This window comes from Poecilia formosa, unplaced genomic scaffold (assembly GCF_000485575.1).
Source record: "Poecilia formosa unplaced genomic scaffold, Poecilia_formosa-5.1.2 Scaffold175, whole genome shotgun sequence".
In the NCBI taxonomy this organism is placed as follows: Eukaryota; Metazoa; Chordata; class Actinopteri; order Cyprinodontiformes; family Poeciliidae; genus Poecilia; species Poecilia formosa.
In genome coordinates this window covers 1,008,519-1,035,702 of record NW_006800114.1, presented here as the reverse complement: position 1 = coordinate 1,035,702, position 27,184 = coordinate 1,008,519, and the positions used below count along the sequence as shown (strand labels likewise).

At 38.7% G+C, this 27,184-nt stretch overlaps 1 protein-coding gene across 8 annotated transcripts in view; it reads right to left on the bottom strand.

The window, feature by feature from the left end:
* Window positions 1–27,184, bottom strand: part of LOC103147185 (beta-1,3-galactosyltransferase 1-like) — a 134,990-nt gene that overhangs the window by 55,563 nt on the left and 52,243 nt on the right. For 3 of the 8 annotated variants that reach the window (XM_016678173.1, XM_007565411.2, XM_016678174.1), the window contains one exon: window positions 10,710–10,765. The exons of 4 other annotated variants lie outside the window; for them this stretch is intronic. The gene's annotated coding sequence lies outside the window, so the exon portion shown is untranslated. Of the gene's footprint in view, window positions 1–10,684; window positions 10,766–27,184 lie in introns of all 8 variants that reach the window. One more of the 8 variants, XM_007565413.1, reaches the window with a different exon arrangement.

Below are 27,184 nucleotides of genomic sequence, written 5' to 3'. Positions count from 1 at the left end.
ACCAGCTGAAAACATAATAAATGTTGCAATTTTGGAGTCTACTGGACTACCAGGTGTGGCAGTTCCAGAGTAAGGCTGGTAATATATATATGAATATATATATATATTTTTTTTCCTAGAAACGTAAATGTAAACGTAAGCAACGGTTAGCCTGGTGGCGGGGCTAGTAAAGCATGGCGGGCCGCCAGGCTTATAATACACTGGAGGAAACCCTGAAGTTGAAATAAGTCCAACAACTACTTTTACATAACATGCCACCGACACACAGCTCTTACTATGCTATCCAACCCACTTGGAGCCCCCAGAGATGGCCCCAGAGCCTGCACTCCCACATACAAGAGTTCAAACTAAATGTGTGTGTTGGTCTCACTTGTGTTGGTCACAACTGTAGAAACTTTAGTTTTTAATTTCTGTATTTTCAGCAACTCGACGGAGAAGTACCACAATGTGAGTGCACCTTTTCAGATGAGCTGTAGCAGAAAACATGAAAATGACTGATGAGCAAAGATGAACACATTCTATCGTTTACTGTGCATTTTTCACACCACGTTTTCCCCCCTGCCTTCATTTTTCTTCCTGCCTTTCCATTCCTGTCCACATTCAGACGGCAAAGACAGAACAATGAGCTAGTTGACAGAACGCCGACGTGATGTATGTGCATCGAAAAATACTGGCTTTTGAACCCATTTCTCATTTTATGCAGCATCAGAACCACCATTGTCCCAAAGTCCAAGCCCCCACAATGAAGCCAAGGCAATGCGGAGCCCTATGACGTGTGCCGTCCATGCGTGGAGGGAGGGGGGCCTATTCATCCACAGAGTTTAGCTTTATCAAAGTCATGCATGGTTAAGAGTATGCAATTGCTCATTAAATACACAAAAGACTGGGGGATTTGCTGAGGAGAAAGCTTCCCAGCCAGGACTCCTTTGCTCATTTCAGATATCAAACATCCCAGTTCAAAGAGGTGGGGCGCGCCAGCTGAAAACACCTCCGGGAAATGGGAACTGCGCAGAGTATAGGAAAGACGTGGGGGGTAAACAGTCGGAGCACGAATGGGCAAAGGAAATTTACCATACAAGAGGAGTGAAGAATCACAAAATGCACCGGAGGAGGCTGCGCCGGCACGTCTCTCTCAGGAACAGCGTTTTCATTTTCATGCGCTTTCACCTTGATAGCTTGCCATCGGTGGTTAAGCTCAAATGTGGGTTTCTACTGCCGTACACACACACGCAGGGTTTTCTCCTCACTTTAACATTCAAAAGCCAAGCGAGTGGCTTTTCAGGTTCCATGGGCCATTCACACCCACAAAACATGAATGAAACAACCATGATTTACATTCAATTCATATTAGGAGAGATGCGAATCGGAACTTAAGGGGTCAAAAAGGTGGAGGAGGACTAAATACAACGGTGACGTTTTACTGATAATTTCTCCTTCAGAAGAAATTTGTGTAAAATGTATTCAGATTAAAAGGTACACATAGGGGCTGCTGTGACATTCACATCAATGATATTTCTATTCATTTTGTTTTAATACTAAGCAGAAATATACAACAAACAGTCATTCTGCTCATGGGATCCTAAAATAGTAAGCTAGCTTAACAGAAGTGACTCACCCAATTGGTTCAACATGGCTCTTCATGTTGCTCATGACTGAAAAACAATATGCATCATTCTTTTAAAAGATATATGGAAAGAAAAAAACTCTAGATAAAATTGGAGGCATCAGTCAATAGGAATAGGCCTGAACACATCAGAAGGTATTTTTTTTATTTTTAAGTATTATTTTTTAAAAGTTGAACATGTCAAAAAAAAAAAAAAAAACTTTTTAAATTCTTGGTGCACATTCAACCATTTTCTTTGGTTTCCAGTCATAGTTCAGCAGCTTTCAGAGACAAAAATTAAATAAAACAATGTCTGAAAAAAATGCAAATTACTTCAAATTATGGGAGTACATAAATGATTATTTTTGTAAAGTGCGTTGAGACATCATATGTTGTGAATTGGCTCCATCTAGATAAACTGAATGGAACTGAATTACCGTCTCACTGCTGTGATATTACGCTGTGCAGGTGTTTGAGGGGCCTCAGCGTTCGCTCTCGTCTGGGATCGTAAAGTTTTACTCTCTGTGTTCTCCAGCGGGAGCCACTGGTTCAGGTGGTAAAGCAGATTGCTGGTATTCCACAACTTTGTCGGAACATGTGTTCCACGTAAGGCTGCTTTGCTTTTTTTTTTTGCCAGACTTTAAAGGGGCAGTGGCGTTATGAATTTTTCAGGCACATAGTGCCATTTTATAGCACAATCAAGTAAAGTTACCTCCAGTTGTTGCTGTATATATCAAACATGAAAGAAATTTGGCTTCACAAATTGACACCTTGAAAGAGGCCTCTGTCTCATCATCACAACAATGCTAATTGCTGCTGGCTAGTCTGAAGGAGCTGAGTGACGGCGGTGTGAGAGGGGCAGAACGGTTGATTAAAGGATTCCTAAAACATGTCTGAAGAAATCAAAGCAACACTCCAGACATGGTTTTGATGAGGTAATATCATATAAAGCTCAAAATATAGCTATTTAAATGCAGCCAAACTTTCTCCAATTTCTTGCCAACAATATCATCTGCTGTGCCTTCCATCTTTTTTTCCTTCAAGGCACTAATTTGTGTTCTTATATCAGTCATGTCTACCTGTTATCTGAAGCTGTGAGTGCATAAGAACAGGAAACGCTGATACGTATGGCCTTCCAGTGACTGGATATAAAACAAGTACCTGTGCTTGTGTCTGCAGAACGGTTTGCGAGCGAGAGAGAGCAGCGGTGTGATGATCTGACGCGGGAGAAGCCGTTAAAGCTGCAGACAGCTCCGGCTGGTGACTGAATGTTTATGGACTCCTCTCAAGGATGTGTCAGCTAAAAAACTTTAAATTAGCAGTGAAGTGAAAAACAACTTTAAGGAGAGGATGCGCTCCACTTATTTCAAAACAAAAACAGCTTCCAAGCTTCACTTTAGATGAAACCTTCATTTGTCAAGAGATGCTCCGACTGGCGAGGAAAAGAGCCGTCTGCTCAAGTGAGTACGAGTTACAGCTCACCACAACACAGAGAAGAGGCTCTAATGCTCCGGGATTTTTTCTTTCTTCACAGCTCTTTAAAACGGCAGATTCAGTGGTGACACAATTTCTAGTTTTCTCACAGATATTAGGTCTTACAAACAGGAAGCTACTGAGGCTGGAGTTCTGGGGGAACATAAAGACACGCTGAGTTTTGACATTTCTGGTTTACTCTAAAACGACTGTAGTTTTTCTTTGGAAGCCATCAAAGATGCACTCAGTTGGTATTGGTATGTGTTTAGTATTGTACTACTCAGTATTTATTTGTCGTCTTTATTAAGAACATCCTTGGAGGTGATCATGATTGCGCTTTTAGCTGTTTTTCATCTTGAATCTATGAAGCATTTGCTCAAACTGTCCAAAATGGCCAAAACTCCCCTATGTGACCTCTTCAATCAGACATTACTTTCAATTTGAGGTTCGAGTTTGTTCTGGTTGTCCCAGCACCAGGTCAAAATCAGGAGACAAGTACTAGTCTTTTATTTAACAGAGGTCTCATGATCATGTTTTTTTACATTTAAAGGGGAGAGGTAGACCGGACGCCTGGTATTTTCAGGGTTTTGGGATACCAGCATTGCTAAAAACTATGGAAACTTAGCATCCCCACTAAGAAAGGTTCCTATTTTAAAAGTTCAAACACCAAATATACAAATATACAAATCAAATATATCCACTGTTAAACACAGTAGAAACACTCTTGGCACCAGTGCAAAAGCTAACATTTTCCTTAACTCTGCTCTTGGAGGCACTGTTAGCTTGGTATAAACCAGTTTCTTGTTCTACGCGTCGCACGGTCTGGATCAGGGCTGGGCAATCCTGGTCCTCGAGGGCTGGTGTCCTGCAACTCTTAGATGTCTCCCTGGTCCAACACACTTGAATCCAATAGCTGAATCACCTCCTCCGTGCAGTCAAGTTCTCCAGAGTCCTGCTAATGACCTCATTATTTGACTCTGGTGTGTTGAAGTAGAGACACATCTAAAAGTTGCAGGAGACTGGCCCCCCGAGGCCTGGAGTTGCCCACCCCTGGTCTGGACCCTCGGCTATTGAGAAAGAGTTGCTTGCTAGAGGCATGGACTGTGTTTAGGTTTTAAATGATTGAATCTGATTTTACCCAATCGTTAACATTTGACTGGGACGTATGTAATACACCAGTTCGATGAAGCTTAGCAGAATTTGAATGTCAAGCAAACAACCCGGTGGTAGTAGGTCCATGACATCTGTGCCAGTAAAAAGAATGTCATACATTCCTATTGATCCTACTAACATTTAGCTGTGGCGTATGTCTTGTACCAGCTTTATTGTGAAGGAATGTACACTATGAAGTTTATTGGAAAGCGTAGCCAACAGGACTTTGATCATTTATAGTCTGGCAATGGCCAGACTATAACCTTCAATTGCCAGACTGCAATTCTAAAATAACCCCCAGCATCATCGTTCACAACTCCCTGATTGAAGTTCAACCAGAGAAATCAAGCTCAAAGGGTAAAATCCCAGACAGAGCACTGAACGAAGATGAGAATTGAGCAGAATTCAAAAGGAAAGCAATGGCCAGGCTATGGTACAACCAATCAGCAATAAGAGAAATTGCTGATTGGTTGTATCAGCAACCAATCAGTGAAGGGCCCTTCTAGCCCTTCACTGCTAGAAGGGCTGCTTTCCAAAAGGTAGCCAATAGTGCTAAGTAGCATTGTTTAGCTTCCCAAGGTGCAGTTTCTTTTGAAAATTTCAGATGTGCCCTCTTAAAAAAATAAATAAATAAAATAAAAAGTGAATCCGCCAATACTGAACCACAAACAGGTGCAGATCCACTCAACTCTTTCTGACCAAACTTTTGGTGACTGACTCGTATTAACTACAAAATTCAAGGATTTCCTGTGTGTTTCATTAACCCCCTCAGAGTTTTAAAGAGGTTACTGTGATTGGTTACAGAAAAAAGACTGAAAATAAGTCACTGAACCCTGCAGTCTACTGAGATCTCATGATATTTACAACTCACAACATCTGGTGGGAAGTCTGTGAAGAAATTACACAGGGGTTGTTGTTAACTCTTCTAATTTCCTCATAAAATGTGTTAAAAGTTTAAAAATGTTACCATCATATGTTCTTTTAGGCCCACATTTATGCTATCTGTGATTCTTGTATCAGACAAAACACATACTCACAGCTTATACCTATTAGAAAACACACACATTCTTAAATCGTAACACAAAATTACCAAAAAAAACTCCAGTGGATTTTGTTTTGAACCCTACTTGTCGACAGAAACTTCACCAGATTCTCATTTAGAGTGGCAGGTCCAATCTTTTAGAATTGGCCTTCCCAGCTGTGATATTTTGGACGCCTTTGAAGTAGTCGCTTTATTGATCTGACGACACAAGAGTGTTTATTGTACTTCCCAGGTCATAATCACTAAGGAAGCCCTCGAAATGGAATAATGCCAGTCAGTGAGGGCGCCAAACTGTGCAATAAAGGCTCAACAGTTTTATCACTGCCTCTGGGTGTGCAGTCCATCAGTGTGTGTGTGCCGTCACAGTTTTCCTTGCAATAAATCAAGCAGCAGGTCAAGCAGAGCTCATTTAGGGGAAGCGCACAAGCTGCACTCGAAACGAGGGACGACCCTTAAGGAAAATACATTTAACAAGTTCTGTTTGCGGAGATAAATTACAGTTTGCGCTGACAATTAATTATGTAGAGTTCATGCATCCTCACACACGTACTAAATTCTTTTCCACTCAGCTCTCCGCCTCCCACCACGCCAAAATGGATTTTCCCCTGAGGCCAGCAATCAGGGTTTCGCGTTTGTAATGACCCGCAATAATTCAACCATGATTGATCAGCCAAATCGACTAATGGGTTGCATCGTTCCAAGAAGTGCATCTCGAAGGTTTTTATTTTTTGTTGTTTTTTTTCCACCCAGTATTGTGCCTAACTTCATTTTTGCTGCTTGGCGATGCAACTGGATGATACTTGAGTGTGGTCGGCTGATGAGGCCATGCATGACAAATGGCGCTGTACGTTTGCAGAATTTAGCTATGACGACTGAAAAGAAAAACACCTTTGGAAGATGTACGAGTTGGTGGAGTAATGTATTCTTAGAAGAAAAGAGTGAAAAATTGGTCCCGAGACATGATAAAGTGCCCTCTGAGGTACTTTTGAAGAAGTTATGCAAAGATGGGATCTGTGGGGCATAACGTTCAATTATTTCACCAACAGGCTGGTGGATGATCTCTGAACATCTACACAGACACGCAAATATATTCATATCCAATTTTTGTTTACAAATTTTGACTAGTTATAATCACAAATCTGCATCCCATACATATTTCTATTTTGCTAAAATTTGACATTTTCCTTCTTCATAATTGTGTGCTTCATTTTATTAGTTCATCAAGTAAAATCCCAATAAAATACATTAAAAACACTTTTTCTTTAAACTGGGATTAAAATCATCTCCTTTCTAGAAGGATCCCAACTATTTAGCTAAACAGGAAGTAAATACTTGCATTTGTATGTTTAAATTAACATATTAAGTACTTAACAAGTCTCTCTAGTGCTGATTCAAGAAAACAGGGGATGCTGTCTGTTCCTCACCAATCCCACTGACATATTTATGCTTCTGCTTAATATTTTAACCTAGGATGGTGAACGAAAAAGCCATGCATTCAAATTCCACAGGCATTTTATGCAGTACTTATGTATTTTTTTTCCCATTATTATATGGTGCTTTATTATTATTATTATTATTATTTTTTTAACCTCTTTTGCTACCAACTCTACAAAAACACACTCTGTACTAAAAATACCTAAAAGACGGCATTGGACATCGGACGTTTTGTTTTGCTTCTGCGTTTGTTCACTTCATCTGAAAGCCTGCATTTAATTTATCTGTATTTAGACTCAAGTTTTTGAAAATGACCTTAAACAAAACTGAAACTTTGACAGGTTTTCCCGGCAACGAACAAAGCGAGTTTTGAATACATTCCTAACGTGAAGCTTTTCTCTTCGACTGTCTTTAGAAAAAGGGAATTTCAACGCAATTAGGACCTTGAACGCAACAACGCAGATGCAACACACGTTTTGTCTGGTTGCAGAGCTGCTGCAATTAAAAATGACATCATGTTAAAATACTCTTCATGGCTAAAATGCAAATTATATGCAGATTAGTAATATGATTCATGTATTAATTTGCCGTGCTGAGTGGTGATTAGGTGTGTGGGAGTTAGTGGCAGTCACAGAAGCTCGCTAATGGCTAAAAACATTATGGTGGGAGGGTGAGGGGAGCTTAGGCCGGCCTTTTCCCTTCATTTACTGTGAGGGGTGACCTTTTCGCAGAGTCCCCACTCGTGGCGTTGGGGAAGCTCACATATGTAGGGGATTTGAACTTTAGCTCATGCGGAGCATCTGACATATGGAAGATAACCGTTTCCCTCTCTGCAGGCGACCGCTTGCACTGAGCAGCAAATAGAAACAGAGTGACAGCTGCTCTTTATGTCTTATTTAAACAGACATTAGCAACAGTTTGCCTCAGAGGCCAAGAGTGAGAATAAACTGCCAGATTTACACCCTGTCATCGGAGATAATGAGGATGATGTGGAGAGACAAGAATTCGGGTAAACTTTAAAATTCATTTGTGGAGGGCTCCTCCTATAGAGCTAATAAAAAACTTAGCAGTTGTATTTCACATTAAGTGAAAGGCATGGCTGTATGCTAGCTCAAGCCCCATAAAACACACTAGTTCTTGCTAATTTTAACACTTGGGGATGTTAAACCTGCAACATTACACTGATGAGTAACACAATGTCCAGACTAAAGTTATGTCTCCAGCTCTGAAAGGGAAAATTCAGGTCCATTTATCCAGAGTGGCGATGGAAGCCAGGAGAAATGTCTGAGTTTATTAGTTTGGAAAAGTAACAACACGATTAATATAGAAGCATTCAGTTCCTGTTCTGACCAGCATTGTTGTGGTAATGTGGACAAGAATGAGTCAGCACATTTCTCCTGACAACGTTACCAGAACAGCTAATTCTTTCATTAGCGAAGCATGCAGTGATGATGCAGGTCTCACTTCTCACCACATAAGCGCTCCATGTTTTAGCTGTGGAATAATGCAGGAATGAAACATTATTTCAAGAAACAGGTCAAGCACTTAGTTTATCCACAACACACTGTTTGATGCTAAAAACTCACTTGAAGGGAATGCCTCATATTACAATAATAAAGTCATCATATTACAAAAAGACGGAATATGACTTCTGATATGAATTTATTCTTGTAATATTTCAACTTTATATAAGTAATATATAACCTTATTCACAAATATATATTTTTATTTGCTTAACATGGCCTATTTCTTTAAAATAAAATCTTCATCTAACCAAATCAAAGCAAGATCCATGTGTCCCTTGCATATTAATACAACATATATATTTGACATATTGACAGAAACTTCCAAATGCAACACTTCTTGCCTCCCACTGCATGTCTGCTGCTGCCTCCATGCTGCTTTCCTCTCTTCAGCCTCCCCCCTCCCCCCCCCATCGTCCACCCACCTGCGATGCCACTCATCACTTTTTGGCATGTTGGGGGGAAAAAAACTTGTCAGAGGGAAAACTTTGAATGACTGCAGTTTTCTACAATATTCTGAAACTGCAGTTTTTCTTCTCGTTCTGTAAAATATTCAACCTCAATCTCCTCCAGTTGCAGAAATGGTTTGGTCCGTTCAGGAGGTTCTAAAAGGCCCTAATCACCAAACGCCCAGCTGACGTCGATCGACACAGAACGCACAGTGCAGGGATGCGTTTGGCCGCTTTGTGGTCTTGTACGTTTCTCTCTTTGTCTTCTCTGTTTTGCGTTTCACATCACGAAACGTGGAGCCTGGGAGTAATTCAATCAAAGTGGGCAGCCATCTTGGGTCGATTCTAATTCAATTGAGTTCTTTTGTTACAGTGCCAATCCCCAACAAAAGTCATCTCACGCTGATATACAGAAGATTTAGTGATTTCAGTATTATGAAGGAGAATGAATGCATTGATTGACAAAAGCTGAAATCCAACTACAAACAGAAGTAATACAGCATGTAGGGGGTCCAACATTTGTCTATAGAACTTGAAAGAATGTGTTGGTGTGCCACAAACGTCGATATATCATACGGGTGTTTTATGTGGTAGTACAGAGCACAAATATGAAATGGAATCGTTATAAAAATATGACAAATAAAAGCATGAACAGTATTGAAAGGCCGTTCTAGCCTTTCAATTCTGATACCCCTGATTAAAATCAACCAACAGCCTTCAGAACGTGCATAATTAGTAAAGTCCAGCTGTGTGTAATTTAATCTCATCATAACACAGCTGTTTGGTGAAGCCCTCAGAGGCATTAGGGAACAAACAGCATCAAGAAGACCAAAGAGACACAGTAGACAGATCCGACAGAGCTCTGTTCGAGCCGTCATCCCAGATTGTAACAAGTACAGCAGAAGCACAAACCAAACAAGACGTAGCTGTCCACCAAACTGACAGGCAGGGGAAGGATGGAGGGAACCAATAAGCCAGGAGTACAAGAACAGGAAGTAGAAAGCCAAAAACAAAAAAAATGATGTTCCAACAAGACGATAACTTAAAAACATACTGCCTGAGCTGCCATGCGATGGTTTAGATCAAAGCATATTTAAGTTTTAGAATGGCCTAGTCAAAGTCCACACATGAATCCAATTGAGGATATGTAGTAAGACTGTAAATTATAGGGATTGTTGCAGTAATAAATTATTCTGATGATTATTTAGATTAAAAAATTGCCACATTCTCCAGATTTTTCTTTAAGCCACTGCAGCAAAAAACTAAATAAAAAAAAATCAATTACTTTTTTAAATAAGCAAAAAATAATAAAATCATTGTCTAAAGTGCAGAAACATACATATGTTTAGTGTATTTGAACCAATTGGAGGTAAAAAAAAAAAGAAAAAAGAGTTTTTTGAGTTTTGGCTAAAACATAATTGCAGATAAAGGTGTTTTCTTCTTCAATGCAAAATGTATGTATTTTGTAGTTCTGTCTTAATTATTGCATTAATAAACATGCCACGCTATCATCCTCCAACTTCTTCGTTGTGCAGAAGCAGCTTTTCTGCTATCGTAATGTCTAAGCGAAGCAAGTCATTTTTGTTCAACTTTTTTCTAAAGGTGCCAGACTTCAATGTTTTAACATGCTGAGCAAAGCTTTTAGAGTTTGTTCAGTACTTAAAACACTGGCGGCAGCCGTTTCAAATAGTCTGGAGATGGCTTTGCAAACCTCACCAGATTGATGGGCAGCTACAATTGCCCCTTTAAGGTATCATTTAGACATTTTTGCTTTGTTTTTGTAACACCAAAACTGTTCTTGGATGGTGCATCTCCGTTTCTGTGAATGCAAGAGTGCGCCTCAGAGGCAAAAGTAACTCCGGCCTTCTTCCCTCTTCTTGGCTTCGTTCCCGTTAAAAGCTCAGTGATGCAGACATCCACTGTGTCAGCCTCTTATGAAGAGACTCTTAAAATCAGAAATAGGCTTAACCCCCCAACTACGCAGTGATTTGAGAAACAGACAGGCAACCTGAGGTCAGTGTAGCATGCCGTACCCGACCCTGCTGGCTGTCATCTGACACGGCATGTCCGCCGTCTATTCACACCATCTCTGCAAGAAAAACAATAAAAATAAAGACAAAGCAAGGTCAGAGGATCTGCGGCATTCATAACTTTCTCAACATGTTTTTCTGAGACCGAAACGTCATTGTGCATCTGTAGAAAATAAATCCCTTAAAGATTAATAAATGAATTTCAATTTACTTTAGCTGAACCCATTCTGTCAGGAGATAAAGACAACAGATCAGCGATGCACTGGCAAATTGGACACACGCAAACACAGCCTCTCCTTCGTGTGAACTCCAAAACAGCTCGAGTCGACTGAAATGCATCTTGACTGGAGTTTTAAGTGCAATCAAGTCGATGGCTCATCAGTATGCCAAAGCCGCCGCCGCCCCCCTCCTACCTCCAAGCCGTGGCAACAAACAGACACGATGGAAGACGGAACGATCTTTCACCAGAACTTATCATTCAAGACCCACTTGCGCCTGCAAAAGGTCAAATGAAATTCTGTTCCATCAAGCTGGGTTTTTTCCACTTGATTAATAAGCTTCTGGTGCAGACGCTGTGCCTAAAAACACCAGGCTCTCAAGAGTGATACAAGTCGTCTCTTACGTTGAGGATGTCACCGGTTGATACGGGTTTGACTGCCAACAACAACGTGACTTTCACGTTTCACCATCTTCCCTGATCTGCTGAAACAGACTTCTCCTAACGCCTGACATGAAAATATTGAGTAAAATATTTTTACTGATGTATTGTCACCGTCAGAAAAACATGGCCCCTGCAGCACAGACCAAGCGGGTTTCCATGCGTCCCTCAGTCTTCATACTTTGAGTGGGGGAAGAGTCCTGTACGTACTTTATGACCTGTCAAATCTTTATAAAATGTCGTAAAGTCTCTACAGTTAATCAGAGTTTCTGATTAACTGTAGGTTAATATGCAGGTTTCACCAAGTCAAATTTAAGACTTGAGACTTTTTTAAGACCATTATTAATGAAATTTAAGACCTGTATTGCAACAGAAACGTACAGAAGAACATTTCATACATTATATATGCATATATGTCTAAAAGTGAAAAACTATTGAACAAACGGCAGCGATTAGCTATAGATCTCGTCACACTTACTGTAGTTGACATTAAAGGCATACATTTTTTGAGCTGTATTTCACTCCGTAGCAATAACTTTGTTGAAATAAACTTCTTCACTTTGGTGATTCATTTGCAGGTGCAGCGTATAACCCAAAGCAGCAGCAGCAGCAAAGTAGCACCCAACAAACCCCAACAGTAATCCATAAAAATCCTCTAAAGAACGTCCCATGAAAGACTTGGCAAAAGATCCATTAGCAGCGACTTTAATTGGTAAATTGCAGAAGCAAAGAGAAGCTTACGCACGCCAGGGAGGAGTGAGGTGACTGGATGTCGGAGAGGAATTAGTAACAAGGAACAGGTGATGAATTAATAATAGGAACTGAAAACCATTACCCAGGAGCCAGATCAAAACAAAAGAGTACATGGGTGAAGAAATGAACTTAATTTAAAATAAATGTATGCTTAAATAGTTTCATGAAAGACACAAAGTCAAAGTTGACGATGAAAATGTAAGAAACCAAAAACAGTTACCTGCTAATTACTTAGCACAAGCTAGTCTTAGCTTATAGTCATTATTGGAAAGCAATACTTTAAGAAGTGTAATATATTAATAATCAATATTAATAGATGGTTATGGGGTAAATCTTTCCACCCATCCTTTTGTTAGCTCAGCATTAAACATCTGTCACTTTAAACTTTTTTTTTAAAGGTAGAAAACCCATAAGACAATCCTCATGTTATGTCATCAGTCTTTTAATTACATATAAAAACTAGACAGAACGAAATACAGTCAATTAGACTGACAATAATAAAATGATTGACCTTTTCACCAATGCATAAAAAGCAGACTAGCAAGATTAAACCCAATCAGTTCTAATTTTAGCTATGTAAAAAACACTAGAGTGAAACCAACTCCACTCTAGGATAAATATTTCCTCTAGGAATTATTTATAACCAGCTTATTTTTTAAAGCTTGGATTAACTATTTCATGCCCAAAGCTAATGTCAAACTTCCTAAGTTACTGAGCTTCTATGATGAGATTGTTGACAATAAACAGCAGCTAACTGTAGTGTTTGGGGGAGAAAGTTTACAAGCTACCTTACTAGAATACATGTAAAATAAAAGGTTTACGATTTCAATAAAGTTTTATTCCGTAACTGCACAATGCTGTGGTTCTTATTTTTCAATGTGGATGACAACCCAGATGAGCAAAGCAAGCTTCATATTTTAAATTATTTGGGTACAGTTTTAAATTAGCGTTAGACGGATATGGACAATATTTTTAAAAAATGCCATATCAATACCAATTTGTAACCAATGCTGCTGGGTATATTTGAAAATGTTATTAATGTAGTTTCTTTGCAAAAATCACATCTATCAGAGTCAAAGGGACAGAAAAATAGATAGGAAAAAACAAAATTCCTCCATGCAGTCTGTGAATCAGTTGTCTGAGGAGATTGATGCATTTTTGGATCCAAGAGTGGAAATGACTGACATTACTGTAGAGCTTTGCCTAAAGAAAACCCTGAAATAAAAAATAAAACAAGAGAGATCTGAAGTTGAGCCCCAGTGAGGATGGAGTCCGCTCTCTGCTAGCACTCCCCAGGAAGTCTGCAAGGCGAGTTGAGTAATTGGGAGAAAACTTCCAGCCAGTGGACTCAGACTGTCGTTGCTCGGCAGTCGGCAACCCGATCGCAGCTTCACCCAGCTGTCAAGCTCAGATCCGAAGTAATCAAACACCGCCATTAACAAGCTGCTCATGCTCCAAAATGGCTCATGGAGAGAGGGAAATGACCTAACTAAACAGAGGCAGAGGAATACTTATTAGTGCATTACAAACGCAGAGCAGTCCGGCCTCACTGCAGAAGCTAATTCAGACGTCTCTGTCGTGCATTTTGCCTCGCGGTGGAATCATGCCTCTGCTTTCCATTTACATGATTTTTTCCGATGATGGGAGAAATGTACCATTAGGAATGCATTACGCCTCCCTCCCCTCGTCACAGTGCTAATCAGCATAATGTGAATTATTGCTATCATTACAGTGGGTGGCTGAGAAATAACAGTAGGTCTTAATTATTCAACAATGAGAAATAATAAAGGGAAAGCAAATGCACCTTTAGTTTGTGCTGCCAACAGTCATTAGGCTTTGGATCCATCTCCCCTTTGGGAACAGAACCAGGTCCTGTGTCTGTGTTGTGGGCATCGTTCAGAAGTCCAATGAGCAACGAGCCCCGCCCCAAACCTGATGGCAACCTTGGTGCCGTTTGTCTGAGAGAGCAGAACGAGGGAATCATAGGAACCCAGTGGATGTGGGATTCACAGTAATTGTATCAAGTTACAAAGTCTCAGGCTAATTACCGCCGTTTCCGTGAGCAATTAAAAAGGAAAACTGGGGGTGTGATTTGCAGAAACTCGTTTTTAATTCATGTTCATCTTCCATTTTCCAAGTTAAAGTAGGTTAGGTTATTACTCAAAACTCTCGACATGATATACTGTCTCGTTTATATTTTTAGGTATAAGCCACTCCATGTAGATGGAGCTAAAAAGTATAAACACAGGGATAAGGAGGTAGGCCAGTTATGCTAGCTTGACTTTGACAATTTTAATATATAGAGGTGCTGTGGAATTTGGTGTTTTTCAGTTCAGTTAAAAACCCCACCAAACTGTAGCATAGCCGACAACATGAAAAAAAACTACTTTGAGTTATTATCCAACAGTTCTGCATTATTTTTGCTTTTGCTGCAGTGCACTGCACTAAATTAATAATACCTACATCTTCAGGTTAGCATGTCAAATAATCACCTTTTTGCCCTCCAGCATTGTGTGCTTGTGCAAAATTTCTATAACAAAGAGTCTATGTGCTCCCCTTAAACTCTTTCATATGTTGTCATATTACAACCATAAACTTATTTCATTTAGATTTGAGTTTATAGATCAGCTCTTTCTGGAGACTGAAGGATGAACCTCCAAACCCAGTTTCAAGTCGTACGTAATCCGTGATTCTTTTCATTAAGAGCTTAGATTTTCTTCGCCCTTCAAATTAAAAAAGGGATTGAATAAATGATTCTATGCAATGATTCTATGGTGTAATAGAAACCTGTTTCAGTAAGGACTACATTTAAATATGCATTTTAATATATCAAGTATTTTGATGGAAGAGTTTTGGATTAATCCTTGCTTTGTCCAAAACCTGTAATAGTTAAATAATATTACAACAATATTACTTTTACAACTTCAACGACTGATAATGTGATAATCAATTGGCGTTAAAACCATGTAACATAAATATTTGTGATTTTCTCTACTTAGTCTATCAAGCTGTAGCAACACACATTAGGTTTCAGTTAACACATGAAAGGAATCATCACTTTATTGGCTTTTTAAAAAGCTTCACATAATTCAAACCTGCCTGCTGTGCTGCATTATTCCTGCGGTTTTTTTAATGTAGCAGTTCTGCAGAGCGACAAATTAAAGTGGCCTTTTCCCCTTCCTTTGTCAAGTGAAATTAGTACTGTTGATTTTATCAGATAAAACCTGTCAGTCAGAAAGACATTTAATCTGAATCTCCGTTCAGTCGGCTCCAATGAGTGACGAGCACAGCCAGAGGAAGAAGCTAAGGATACCACGGCTAATCTTGAAATGCATGAAAAAAAAGAATGACATCCAATCTAATCTCGTCTAATGGCTGCAGCAATCAAAGTGAGCCAAAGTAACTCCTGTGATTCCTTCTTAAAACTCCTGCGACAGCTCCTTTTATCCATGCCATCATGAACACACTCGGAGACCAGTTGGTTGGATTTTAGACAATTTACTGCAATTGGTGGTTGACGAACACAAATGGCGCAGTTAGTCTCCTTACTGGTCAACTTATCTATCTGCGTAATGTAACAAAGATTCAAGCTACCCTTTGAACAAACCTCCAACACCACTCAGAAAAGAACCGGATTTGGTGACTTATCACAGCAGATTGCTGAACAGACTGCGTGGAATTCTCGGTTTCTCATCAAATTTATAGGCAACCAGTAGGGGGCGCCAAAAACCACCAATTAAAGGACAATTATGAAACATATTTTAGCAGGAATTTCATTTGTATATCTAATACCCGTTACACTCAGATCCTTTTAACTTTAAATTTTAGGCCATAAAGTTAAATCTAAAGTTATCTAGCTGAGGTTTCAATTGTTTTGACCAACACAACGTAGTCCATAATTTAAACTCGCAAAGTAAAGCATAGAAAGTATTCTATTTGGGGTTTTTTTAAATGTAGCTTTTTGACTTAAAACAGATGTACACCACACTTTTCAGATTTTTAGTTCTGAAAAAATACCCAAAGAAACACAGTACATTTACTCCATTTAACCGTTAAATGTCATATTGTATTGATTTATCACATAAAACCCCAACTGAGGACATTTTTTGTGGTTGTAAATTAAGAAAGTGTTAAAAAGGTTGCAGGGCTATAAAAAGTTTTGAAGATTAAAAATAATTTTCCTAGAGATTAATATGTATTTGCTGTATTATAAATGGCACTGCAGGGCTTCTCTGACCTTTCAGAATCAGCTGCCAATCAAATTAGAGACAATTTCCTACTTTGACACGGTGATTACAGCCGACATGATTCACAGCTTTGAACCGGCGCCCTTCAAAAGAAAACCAAGTTTGTGAACATCGGAGAAAACGTCGAGTGACTTCGCTGAGAATCGGCTTTCCCTTCGGTTCGAATCCGACGGCCAACAGCCACATCCATCAGATCTGACATTTCGACTTGACGTCCCCTGGCGCTCCGACAATGCTGATCACTGATCTGTATTGCTAACTGTGCTGGCGGGGGCCGCTGCCTTTGTGTGGCCTGAAAGGTTAACACAGATACGGTTTATATACGGAACCGAACAGACGGGATAATTAATGTTCATCCCTGAGGCGTCCCAAAGCCTTCCTGTCAGCCGCTGTTAGCAACATCGACAAACTGAGGAGACAAGGAGCAGGTATGGAAATTAACTTTGATTTTTTTTTCCCCCGTTCTGTTTCGTCCGTTCGGCGCTCGTTCTCCTCGGTGAGAGCAGCGAAGGAAATGAAATCCAAGGTCACATTTCACTCGTCCCGCACGGCGGATTCGGTTTCAATTGAAATTCCGCCACATATCCAGATCACATGGGTCTCTGTCAAAGCAAAGCTGTATTCCACACCCTGCCGGCTTTGCACAAAAGACGGCTCTCTTCCTTGTGAAGTCTCTCTAAAGCCTTTCAGATCAGCAGAGATGTGAATTTTTGGACATATTTTCTGCATTATTAAGCAGACCCTTTCGGACGAGGGTGTGAAAACCTGACTAAACATTTATGGAGGTTCTAATGTCGAAACTGCTTACCTTGTGGGGAAGAAAACAAAATCAAAAACAAAAAAATACAGGTGAGTTTTCCAGTTTAGCTCAAGTTACTGGTGAAAAATATGAATGGAACTATTGACTGATTCCTTGACAAGAAAAAAAATTGATTCTTTGAACCAAAAGGTGTTATGTACAATGCATCAGGGTAGAGATGACTCTACGAATGCTCAGTACAGAACTCTGGTCTGCCTAAAATCCTAGTCTTCAGTTCTGTTGAAGTGAACTCTGGCATGGTTTGAACGCATATGTGAACGAAGACCGCTCTAGAAGCAGGAAGTGCAGGGCATTCTGGGTAAGTACAACCAAAACAAATGCTGGCAGGAGAAATGGCTCATTGTCTTTCACCAGAGACCAAAGAGAAATCCTACAACCAACAGCTGAAATTTAACACCACTCCATTTTTGCTTACATTTCCTGAAGGAGGAAATTGCACTCATCTTCTTCAGAGGTCTTTTAGTCGTTTCCTTCAGTGTTTCTTGGTGCAGCGCCCCCATAGGCGAGGTGGGGGAACAAATCAAAAGGTTTAGTTTGTTTGGCAGTGTAGTGTAAAAGTGAAAAACACTTGGAAATGTAACAAATGCTGCAATTTTGGTCCCCAAGTGAAGCGAGTGTACAAGACTGTCAGGCGTGAAAACAGCCTTAGAGTGAGTTGACAACCATAGACCACTGAACTCCATCTAGGACTTAGATTAGTACAAGACCATTGTGGTCTGTACCTTGTGCTTAACACATTGGGTAGGTTCACCCAAACCTCACATCAGCAGGTGAAATGTAAAACACCATGGTACGAAAACACTCACCACCACTGGACGACTCCATCCGTCTACCAAGCCCTCCTACATTTCACCAACCATCCATCACTTCATTTATTAATCAATCTGTCCGTTCATCTATCAGTTCTGTTACCTACTCCTCCATTTCTTGTCAATCCATTTCTACATTATCCATCTATCTGCTTATCCATTTTTTACCCTATTAATTCACCCATTTTATTTTACCCATCTGTTCATCTGTTTACACCATTTCAACAATCCCACTTCATTACCAACTTGCCCTCTTTTTTTGTGCAGACCATTTTTAACCAGGAAAGCCTCCGAGTTTGGATGCATACAATAAATAAAATCTTTCAGGCTTCAGACACTTTAAATAAATCTCTATCCATCTTTATTTATTTATTTATTTCTTTTGGATAACCCAGTGCAAGTCCTCTTGTGAATTTAGAATAACACGCTCCTGTCACCATGATTAATGTCAACCTGACTCCGTTTGTCTTTTCTGTGCTCTGTTCCACACAAATTAATGGTAAAACAGACCTTTTTCACTCCCTCTCTCTCTCTCTCTCTCTCTCAGGTAATTCTGCTTCTTTCCATTTGTTCTGCCTTGTTTAAGGAAATAAACATAAAATGGGTGAAGAAAAGCACATTTTGTCCTTTGTCCATTCAGCCTGGAATTGCTCCCTCCATCATTTTCTTTCTTTCTCGTTATTCACCCGTCTTGGTTCCTTCTTACTTGGCTGACAGTTTAGAACAAAGTTAGAGGAGCTGAATAACAATTGCACATATATAGTGTAGCTTATGTGCAACCCTCTGTTTTACCCATAGCATTTTTCCCAGATTTTTGAATGTTAATGTCAAGCTGTTGAAAATGAAGAAAAGCAGCTTTAATTTCTGTAATTACACACCTACGGGAGTCAGACACACTTGTCTTAATAAACCTGTTTTGTGTTTGTTACATGACTGTTAGCTGTAAATGGTTGACATTTTCAGCAGGCACTGTGTTATTAAAACCCTAATTATGATTTAAATTAGAATCTGAGATTTAGATAATTAAGTCCTCAAATATGAAGATTAAGGGTCTCTCTAAAGCTCTCAGCATTCATCGTCGAGAATTTAAACTTGGGACCTTAAAAAGGCAGATTATAAATATACAAACAAAAAAACGTCTTAATATGAAATTGGAGTTCATGTAGAAGCAGGGTGTGTAAGGAAAGTTTAGCTGAGACAAATCACAGGATTTTGTTTATTTTAGAGCTAAGTGGGGGCTGCATAAAAAAAAAAAGATCAATTTTAAATTTATTATATCAACGTTTATACCAATTGTAACCTACTGACTCATAAGCTAAATAAGCAACAAAGGTGGGATTGGTTCAAATGACTTTCGGTTTTAGGCTTGACTGAATACATATCATGTGGTGTTCCTCAAGGTTCTGTAATCAGGCCTCTTATTTAATATGACCTCACTATGCTGATGATGCACAGCATAGTGAGGTCTATGCTGTGCATAGACAGAAGTTTTCTGGTGACAGAAAACTTCTGTCACCAGTTTTCAACTTTAATTTCTTTTTTTATATTTGAATTTGGCTGCTTTTTTATGTATTGGTGCTACAGAAATGCCTTGACACCATAAAACTAGAAAAACTGAAGCTATGTTTTGTTTTAAAGCCAAACTGCATACTGTGTATTTTTATAAACCCCCCTTTGTGTTAATTTCTCATCAGTTATAGACAAGATAAATAGCCTATTTAATACATAAAAAACTTTATTACAGCTACATTCTAATATAAATTTGAATAAAATTGAGAAAACAAAAAAATACTGTTAATTTACATGTGATAAAAAACATTATTCAACTAATTTGAGAAAATGAGATAATTCCTTGCTTCTGTAGAATTAAGACAAACCTAATAAAGATTCAACATTCATTTAATCTGCTCCTAAAACATTAGTTTTGTGTTTCCATTTACATCTTTCAACTAGTGCAAATTTAAAATAACCCTCTTTACTGCAAATATTTTTTCCCCTTGCATAGTAAATTATGGAAATTGCATTACTGATTAGAATCACAATGTAATAAGATTTTTTTTCCTCTTCCTCTCCTACTTTCAATCAGTGCAGCTGTGCATATCAAGGAGAAATGGGTCATATCGCCCCATTTCGCTTCTGTAACCTCTCGGTTCATAATGAATGGTTCTTAATGAGTAGGCTCTCTTCAGGCAATCTTTAACATGAATTGTGTCATCTTCATTGTGCTGCACACTTAGCCTTTCAATAGATAAGTGACCATCACCTTTCACCTGTATAGAAGTAGGAGTCTGCTGTACTACTTTGCTAAAAAGGTCCAATCTGGACAACAACCTTCACCCCACTGTAACAAAGCCTCTTAGGGGTTGGCAACAGTGGTGAACTAGAGCTGAATGAACATCCAACTGATTATGAATTTGTGCATAAAGTTCTTAACATACAGGAAAGGATGTTACTTCATTTCCATTTGTTTCATGTGAAATTTGTATAAAGAGACGACAATCACCTGTCCTTTTCCAGTCAAACGACCGATGACATCACCATCACCTATGAGACGCAATAAAGCTAGCTAGCAAGGGTGTGTTAGCATCTAGCTTACTGGCAGCTTCAACTGCCTCAAGTCAAAGAACGTAAGATGTCCAATGTGCAACCCAAAACGTTGTCCGATAGAAAAGTCCTGTGAGAAAATATAAAACTATATTAACAAGATTATTGTATTTCAGGCCAACTTATATTTTTTAAAATAAATTTAAATCATCTTATGGCCTTAAATTTAGACATACGAATTTAAGAGATTACATAAGTCTTAAAAATTTAAATCAATTCAATATGCTGCTGCAGGAGTCCTGACCAGTGCCAGAAACATTGACCAGAATGACTGTACTGGTTCCTGGGTTACATTTAAAACTCTTGCCTTTGATTTAAAAAAAGTACTAAAATATTAACACACATATTGACTATGAACTATGTAGATTTAATGGTGTTTCCAAGTTTGTATTTCAGGCTTAATGCAATTTTCTTATCTTATATTCTATTATATAGAGCACATCACCTTACTAAAAAAAATAAAATAGCACCTTGATTTAATCTCAAAATACATTTATCTTAAATCTATTTTAATGTGGAAATTAGGTAGATCTCTCTGCATGTTTAGCCAACGTGAGATTAGTGGAGTCTGACATATTTGAAGTGACACATGAATGAGCAAACAAATTACACATCCCAAGTCAAACTTGTGCTGATCAGTGTAGATTATGAAAGTAATGTCTGGTAATAAAGCAGCAAGATGTTCCCTCAACCATGAGCAAGTTCTTATAGCAGACAGCCGGCTAATTAAGTTTTACAACTGAAAGCAGGAGACAGGACAAAAAGAAGAAAAAAAGAAAGAAGAAATTACAGGGAGGTTTAGGTTAAGCTTATTGTGATATGTTTTTTCAGAAGCACAGATTTAGGGTTAAAATTGTTGAGACTCCTCAAAGAAAAAATTATCCAGACAAAAGATGTCAAAGTAAAAAAAAAAAAAGAGCGAAAAAAAGTTTTTGTGAGAACTAACATTGTTCTAAATAAAACCCAGATAATTACACTGCCACTCAAATCTAATTCAGGTTAACCTGCAATGTGCACAAAGCATGACAGACACTGTATTCAATTCCTGACAATAACTAGAAGAAGTCTTTTCTTCGCAGGTCAATCTCAATTATCAAGCCGAGGAGCCTCATGTCTGACTATTTCTTTAAAAAAAAAAAAATCTAATTTTTCTTGATCACTGCTCCTGTCTGAATGCACTCTCTTCCATAGTCTGCAAACATTTTGTTGGATTTATGTATCGGTGCCACATCGTTGAATCCAAATTGGATACAGAAGGGCCACATCTCACTGATTCATACATTTTATATTATTTTGAGGTTGTTTTGCTGCCATTGGTAGAAGTGCATGGGATTATCCGGCGAAACATAACGAACATGGAAAACTCTATAAAACTAGAAGAGCATGTTATGGACCACAGCACAGCAAAGTAGTGTTTTATAATAAAGTTATTCTTTTAAATATTTTTTTTTTCATTTTTCACTTGCTTGTTTTACAAATCAGCTGTTTCAAATAATCTGAAATCAGTGTAGAATAATTTACTTCATGCTCAAATCAAACTAAGCATAAAAAAGGAAATTTTTTCCTTTTGAAAAATACATTTAAAAATAAAATTCTTGAACATTTTATAGATTTGAATGAGAAATAGTGACATTCAGTCCAGCTTTCAGTTTAGCCCCGATGGGAAACCAGGAATCAGATGCTAACATCAGCATCATTAGTGGCTAGCCGTTAATGTATGGCGGGATTTTTCTTATAACGGTTGGAAGACTGTAAAACCGCATCTTCTCTACCTGGTATCCAAAGTGCAGGAACATAAATAAAATGAGGTATACTTCAATTTTAATGTAACCAATATGTAACGTTCATATTAAAAGAACCAAACAGACAAAACAAGAAGGCAACTCAACTACTTCCTGTTAACAGGCAGTGTTTTAACCACAGCCCATATTAGTAACTTACAATAATGTCAGAAAAAAATAAAACTGACACAGAAATTAGTTAGTAGGGATGCACAGATTCACTTTTTCCACTTCTGATACAGCTATCTTCTAACAGAACAATTAAGTTTAAATAGGTGATTGTTGAAACCATTTCTAATTTTTCCCTACAACACTTGGAGAAGCTGGAATGCTATTCAGATCATGAGACTGAAACAATATCTCAGACACTTTCAGTCTGAAACTTACTTTTCAGTTTAAGAACAAAAGATTTTCTATGGCAGCTTTTAGGGTTTTATGCTCCGAGGCATGACTCTGCAGATCCCAGATCAGCTCAGGGTTTCCTTTTAGTCCAAACTCTCAAGCTCTGTTCGCCCTGGTTTTTTATTTTATTTTCTTTTTTATTGAGAATCTTAATTTACAAAGCCATTATTTCACCCAGTCACTCACTCTGTTTTATTAATATTAATTCACCCCATTGTCAAATTTACTTGTCAGGCTTTAGAGATACACACTTTTCATTACATTTCAACGTTTCTTTTCAGTCGTTCACATCCGAGCAACCTAATTACCAGCTTGTCACTCACTTCACTTGATTTAAAAAAGAAAAAAGAAAAAAAAAGTGAGCCGCACATATTGCATTGCAAATTCATGCAGCTTTCAGGGAAAGTGCAAAGCAAATCATGTTTTATGCGGAGCTGGAGCGAGCCGAGCCTGAAGCCTGTTGAGGCGTTCAGAGTGACAGAGCTGCAGGTAAAAGGATTAAGCTCCTGTTATGGATCTACAGCATCTTTCGCTCTTCGTTCTCTTCCCCACCAGTTTAGCCCCGTCAAAGGGAAAGACGAGACAAGTCCTCGTCGAGTGCACCTTTGATCCCTGTCAGACACTCCCGCTTTCTTCCTCCCGTCTGAAGGCTCGGCCTGTCCGCTCTGCTCCCTCACCTTCTCGCCGTTTTATCCTCACACCCTGCGGTTCGCCGAGGCCCGCCGTGTCCCAGAAGGACCTCTGAGTCCTCCTCCCTCCCTCCCTCCCTCAAGCCTGGTGGCTGATTGGAGTGGGCTTTTTGTGCCATTGGAAGTGCACCTATTAGTCGGCATTGAGGGCTCATTCCTCCCCGTTAACAGCTAACTGCTGCAATCACTCCACTGAAGCACCAACAACGAAGCAGACGAGTGCTAAGAACAATGAGGTGCTACGTTCAACCGGCGGCATTGATTCCACTCTCACATTAAATGTGCATAAGAGCTTCGTTAACACATCCTTTGTACCCCCCCACCCCCCGTTACTTTGCAAGCCAATATATTCGAGGGGTTTCCATCCAAGCGGAGGCTGTGATTTAGGCTTCTTATTTACACAATGTTTAGCAAAGGTAACATCTGTTGAGCTTTTCTTGAGTTTTATTAGGATTTAGGCGTTTATAATGAAACAAAATGGGAAGGAATGTTGGTATTCAAATATGTATCAAACTGAGAAATGGATGAAATGGCTGTTCATGTGACTACCCCTGTATAATTATAGTAGAAGTGCTTGTACATGTAAATAGTAATCAAAATCTACGTTGCTTATGGCAATGCAACAAAATCAGGGCTCATTGAAAGGAGGTTTGGAAAACAGCAAAAATTATTGCACAAAATATTTCAATGGATCCTGCCCTGTTTCTCTTGAGTGGTGGTCATAAATATGGCCAGAAAGACCATATTTTTATAGATTTGTCTCTCACATGCCCCCCCACTCCCCCAAAATAGATATCTATTGTATTCCTTTGCAAAAGAACATAGTCCAAGTGTCATATTTTGGATTAGACAAATGTTAAACCTAGCTTAATCCGTCTTTATTGTCATTGTTACTGGTGTATAAAATATTAAAATAAACAATGCTTAGCCTGGTGGGAGGGCAATTAAAGCCTGGTTGCCTGCCAGGCTTATAATACACTGAGGGAAATCATGATTTTATTTGTTAAAGAAGCAAAATTTATTGGTGAAGAAAATTAAATAAGATTTGTGTGACCCTGATTGACAAGGTTAAAGAAAATCATTGAGGTTTGAAAATGTGATTGTTTCTACTGCACCTTTTAGAGCTTTTTTGTTTTTCTTTCCGTCTCCTAATAGTATGCCAATTTAACTGTTTGGTTATTTTATTCTGACCTAGATGTTCGTATAATATGATTATACATATGCAAATATCAAATGTGTATTTGGACTCAATACAAACTCAGACTATACAAGAATGTCTCGTATTTCTACTGTTATGAAGAACACACCGACTGAATGGTTCCAATGAAATATTCTAATAAAAGAATATTTTATTAGACGGGTAAGAATTATGTAACGGGTAAGACATTGAAAAGCTTGACATAGATGAAAGCCAATTCATGTTTTTGAATGGCCTAGTCAAAGCCCAGAACTAAATCCAACTAAGAAACTGTCAACATTTGAAAACTGATGTCAGGACAACCTCTGTCCATTGTTATCAAACTGGAGCTTCAAGGCAAAGAAGAATGAGCTGCAGCTTCAGTGTTTAAATGTGCTTAGTGTTGAAAATGTGAAGGGGTGTCTGGTCTGTGGAAAGGAACTATAATCCAAACTACTTTCTTTTTTCATCATCATGACAAATCTCAAAGCAGCTTTTGCTCCAGAAGAATAGTTAGACGAGGGATTTGCACGTGACATCTCTCCAGCCTGGTATTTGTTATCTTTCCACAAAGAGACCCGGCGACTGAGCCATGCCTCAACGAAGCAATGAGCCGAGCCCCACTTCACTCTCTCGTGCTGCTACATATTCAATTAAATCCAGAGTCTCCTTGTTGGTAATAGTGATGAATATGCAGGGTGTTAATTTCTTTGTGTCACAGTCTCAGATGAAGGAGACATTGGGGGGTTGGCAAAGCGTGGAAGTTGATTGGATCCCTTGTCACTACGGGGCAGACTGGTGGAGGTTAATGTTTCGCGAGGAAGGACAAAGTGTTCTGAATGAGACGTTCCTCTGCTCTACGGCGACTGGCACACTTCATAACGCCGTGAATCACAGGCAAATTATGCAAGTCAAGCAGAGATGCCTTTCAAGAAAGGTTCTCCAAGTAACCCTTTAGAAATGCACTGAGCTATATAGCAGGCCTGTATGAATTCATAATGAAATTCTGGGTTGATGAACTCTAATCCCTGGCCCCATCTGGTAGTCTTTGAGCGGTATTTCCCAATTTGATACATGGATACTGTCCTGGTCAGTTATTGGTGCGGAAAGCAACTCGTCACCTTGCATTGCTGTCACACAATAATTAATTAAATATTTAGTGTTGATCCATCCTCTACATAACTTCTAAACTCCAGATTTATGGAGGTGTATTGAGTTCTTATTAGTTCACTTGTGGGTACAGTATCACTAATGTGCAGAGCAAATTTTTCACTTGGTGCTTTAGCTCTTTAGCTAACTTTGAAAATGTTTAGCGCATTTAGCTTGCCCTAAATTAGTTTTTCCTGATAACTTCTAAAGTGCTAATTTACTTGGCTGTTTTGTAAATCTTGAGTTGAATAAACTTGGACATCTGTGTTGAAGTTTTAGTCATCGACTTACGAATTACTCCACTAGTTAAACGTTCATATTATATTTATGCTCTTATTTTGAAGTGGGTGAAGACCGTTTCCTCAGCAGTTCTGTTTCCTCTCGTCATGTTTCCCTCCAGAATAACTTTATTTCAAACATGCAACATATAGGAACTAAAATAAATTCTTCAGGCAATGTTTAGCTAGCTCTGCACTGGTGTTGTATTTAAATGCATATTTCTGTTGGAGTAAGCATTGCTATAATAGGAAGATACTTTAAATGCAAAGTGACATGTATTGTAAGATCCAGTAAAACCAAAGATCAGTGCATTGATGGAATAAAGACGTTCTTCAGATTTGATTTGATGTTTACATAGAAATCACCTGTTTAGCATTTGCAGAAAATTCTTGTTGGTGAACGGTTTGAAAAGCTAAATCCAGCTATACATAAGTTAATTGCTTATATATTTATGGCAAGGCTTTATATCTGACTGTAGCAGTAAATTTGCGTTTGGAACATATCCAAAGATGACTGCAAAAATAATCTGAAAAGTAAAGTAACCAACAGAAAGCACACAAAACTAAGAAAACTAAGAAAACAAAAGGATTTAAATCAGCCACATTTAATGTATTTAAAGCTTACACAGTCCTTATAATGTTTATTTCTTATTGTTTTCTATGTATGCAGGTAAAATAACTGGTCAAACATGACTCACACTTCAAACAAAAGGGGTTAGCCAGCGGTTGCCTTAGGAACCCTCAGCTTGAACTCTACATGAAAGGCATTTGTTCATCATTAAACCAAAGACATTGCTCGCCTTAAGGGAAAAACCATTATGAGTTTTAATGGTTTCTGATTTGAGCAAAACTTGAAGTCATGTGTGGCTAACAAGCCAAAAATAGTTTCCACTCAACAAGAGGCAGGTCTCCAAACCTTAGACAAATTAGTTGGTTTTAATTGACAATAGATCATCTGGATGCAAGTAGGAAACTGTTGTTAAGGTACATTAAGATACTTCAAAGTCAGTTTCAAACCTGCTAAAATTATTCACCACTTCATTTCATCGGTTAAAAATAAGATACCCAAAATTCCTGAAATGCTTCAAGATATTTTTGTCCTTTAAAAGCA